We start from the raw sequence: 3,632 nt of genomic DNA on the forward strand, positions 1-3,632 counted from the left end.
GTAAGGTTGGTTCAGAGGGTTGTGTAGGCTTGCTGGTGGAGGGGACTGGTGCCTGTGTTCTGGTGGATGAGTCTGGATCTTGTCTTTCTGGTGGGCAGAACCACGTCCACTGGTCTGTTTTGGGTTGTCTGTGAACTTAGTATGATTTTAGGCAGCTCTCTGCGAATGGGTGGTGTTGTGTTCCTGTCTTGCTAGTTGTTTGGCATGGGGTGTCCAACACTGCAGCTTGCTGGTCATTGAGCAGAGCTGGGTCTTAAGGTTGAGATGGAGATCTCTGGGAGAGTTTTCACCAATTTATATTACATGGGGCCAGAAGGTCTCCAGTGGTCCAGTGTCCTGAACTCTGCTCTTCCATCTCAGAGGCTCAGGCCTGATCCCCGGCTGGAGCACCAAGACCCTTTTGGGAAGTGTGAGGTCCTCTGCCAGTGTGCAGGAGTTGTTCCATATGTAGTTGTATTTCTGATGTATTTGTGGGGAGGAAGGTGATCTCCACGTCTTACTCCTCTGCCATCTTGAAGGTCCTCTGTACCACATCTTCTTTATCCATTCATCTGTCGCTGGACATTTAGGTTGTTTCTATGTCTTGGCTATTGTGAACGGTGCTGCTATGAACATAGGGGTGCATGTTCTTTTTGAAATGGTTTTGTCGGGATATATGTCCAGCAGTGGAATTGCTGGATCATATGGTAGTTCTATTTTTAGTTTTCTGAGAAACCTCCATTCTTTTCCACAGTAGCTGTAGCAACTTACATTCTCACCAACAGTGTAGGAGGGTTCACTTTTCTCCATACCTTTTCCAACATTTGTTACCATGACTTATTTTAATTACTATTATTTGATGTGTCATCTTTCCACCTATCACTAAGGTAAACAAACAACAAACAAAACCCAAGCAATTTATGGTAACTTTTCAACTAGAGGCTGATGACTGATCTATCATTCTCATTGTCCTTCTGAACTTCAATTCCCAGCTGGAATTTTCAGGAAAGTTGACTTGGCTGGTGAGATGCAGGAGAAGAAATGACAGATGGCATGCTTCTTGCATGGGGTGAGGAACATTACAAGGTAACCTGCCCTGGAGCTGATTTAATAGCAGTGAGCAGCATCTCACTTTCATGAGCCTGTGCTGATGTTCAAATTTAGAGACTTGCCACTGACCAGTTTTCTTTTCAGCTCTACCTCAGTGATTCCTTTCTCTTGCTTGTGTCATTTCCTCCCTAGTTTGTGGGTATAGATGCCTGTCTTTCCTATTAGAATGGAAGTTCCTCTGACGATGGGGAGTGTCCTTTGCAAATGCTGACCAGATGTTCAATAAATGTCTATTTAAAAGGTAATGTATTCTGCAAAACATAGCCTGGCTAGATCTGATTTCCTTTTGGACATGGGATAAAGAGAAGTATAAAATAGGGTTTTCCACTTTTTTTTTAACCTGATAATTAAAGTTGATAGTGAAATACCCAGTATTGCCAGTGTATATCCAGCTACCAATTTCAATGTCAGTAGAGTATGTATATAGGTTAATAGTATAGCGTCTGGAGTCAAACAATCTGGATTCCAATTCTAACACTGTAAATTAGTTGTTGACCTTGGGAGGGTTATTTAACCACTTTGTGCCTCAACTTCTCCATCTGTAAAATGTGGATAATAGTAGTACCTACCTCATGGAGGTCAATGAAACTAATGTGTAGATGGTGGTTTTAAAATGTCTACAAATTATTTGATACTCTATTCATCACACACACACGAAAAGATGCAGGCTATTTCACCTCCCATTGAAACTGGATGGATCTTTGCACTGCCTGTTGAATAGAATGTGGTAGAAAGGATGCTGCCTGATTTCTGAGGGTTGATTAGATATGCCATCATATCTTGGGCAACTCACTCTGGGAATCTTCAGCCACCACTTGCAAAGTCTGGCTGCCCTGAGGCTGCTGTATGGAGACCACCTGAATAGACCACTAGAAAGAGATGCCCAAGGAATCCCATTATTCCAGACCCCAGCTGTTTGATTCCTTCCAGCTCATGCCAGCTTATATGAATGAAAAGTCTTTCAAGATGGTCCCAGCCCCAGCCATTGCCTGACTGTAACTATATGAGAAATTTTGAGTCCGGTCAATCCCCAGATTTGTAACCATATTTAATGATTTAATTATTGTCCTAAGCTGCTCTTTCAGGGTGGCACGTTACAAACAATAGATAAGTGGCACAATTACAGAGCAGTATGTGCCCTACCTGATTTAAGGAAAGTGCTTAGTAAATGTTCATTATTGTTAGATCAGTGTTTGCTGTTAGCTTGTTATCAGTGTGCTCATCTCCCTGAACCCATTTTATCTGTAAATTAGATGTATTAGGACCTGGATTATCTGCTTCATGTAATGGTGATGAAGATTAGATGAGATAATAAATGTAGGAAAGTCCTTTGAAAAGTAATACAGTATGTAAAAAGTGAAGTATTTTACTATTTTTAACATCGTTTAACCTAACCTTAGAAGGAGTTTAATATTGAGAAGATATACTTTATCACTACTGCTATCTTTTAAGAGATAAAACGGGTCTTTTTTTCTCAAAATTTTAAACATTCTAAGGAGCTAAATGAAAAACTTAGATGGATCATTTGGTGTGCGTGCACAAAGTTGCCAAATTGACACAGTTAAAATCTCTGAGAATAAAAGTTGAAAATTCTGTATGTTGTTAGCTTGCCCCCAAACTTTTCATGTTGTTCTAAATAGAGCTGTAGCACAAAGTAAGCTTGTTTAAGGTGATTACATACTATCAATTTTATTAATATCTGATTTTAGAATAGATTTCTGCACAGCCATCTGCATTTATACCTGTCATCCACAAGGTGGCAGTAAAGATTCTGATTTGAAATGGCCATGCCCTCCTGAGGCTATCCATGGCGCAACATACAAGGGACAGAACAACGCAACCAAAAATAATTAATTAATTAATTAATTAATTTGAAAAAAAGGTCTGTGCTTCTGATAATTGAAGAGTGAGGACACAGACACAGGATTCATTGTTAGAAACTTTCTTGCTGGGGTAGAAGCAATATAGGAACCTCCAACCCCTGATCTATGGATGAGTAAGTAGGTCCTATCACTGACTGTAGACCAGAATTTGCCAAAAAAGCTTAAGTTATGAAACTAAGAGTCTTGTGGCAGTGGGTGTGGTGGAAAGAACAATTAGGTACTTTCTTGGACAAATGGGAAAAAGAGTACTTTAGATCCTGGAAGAAATGGACAAGGATGAAATAGCTTCTGGGAAAGGTCATCTTTTGACTTGATTATCTATGACTGGGCTTTCTATAATGAGAGACAAAAATTTCATTCTGTACTTGACAGAAGTTTCAAAATGCAACAGCAGATTGAGATAAGGCAGTGTTAGAAATTTTCCCTTCTCTGGTACAATCAGTCATTTAGCCAACTAGTGCTTAACTGGTTGATCTCAGAGGCTTTCCTTTTTCTAAGTGGGGTGAGGTGCCACGCTTCTGGAGCAGTGACTTGCAGTCTTGGCTAGCAGCTTCCATCAAGACTGATTAAATCTGAATCTCGGAGAGGGGGGTCCTGGGCACCGTTCTGTTTTGTTTCCCTTCAGATGATCCCTTCTTCAGATGATTCTAATATGCAGCT

The sequence above is a fragment of the Mesoplodon densirostris genome, chromosome 1, assembly GCF_025265405.1.
Source record: "Mesoplodon densirostris isolate mMesDen1 chromosome 1, mMesDen1 primary haplotype, whole genome shotgun sequence".
Classification (NCBI taxonomy): Eukaryota; Metazoa; Chordata; class Mammalia; order Artiodactyla; family Ziphiidae; genus Mesoplodon; species Mesoplodon densirostris.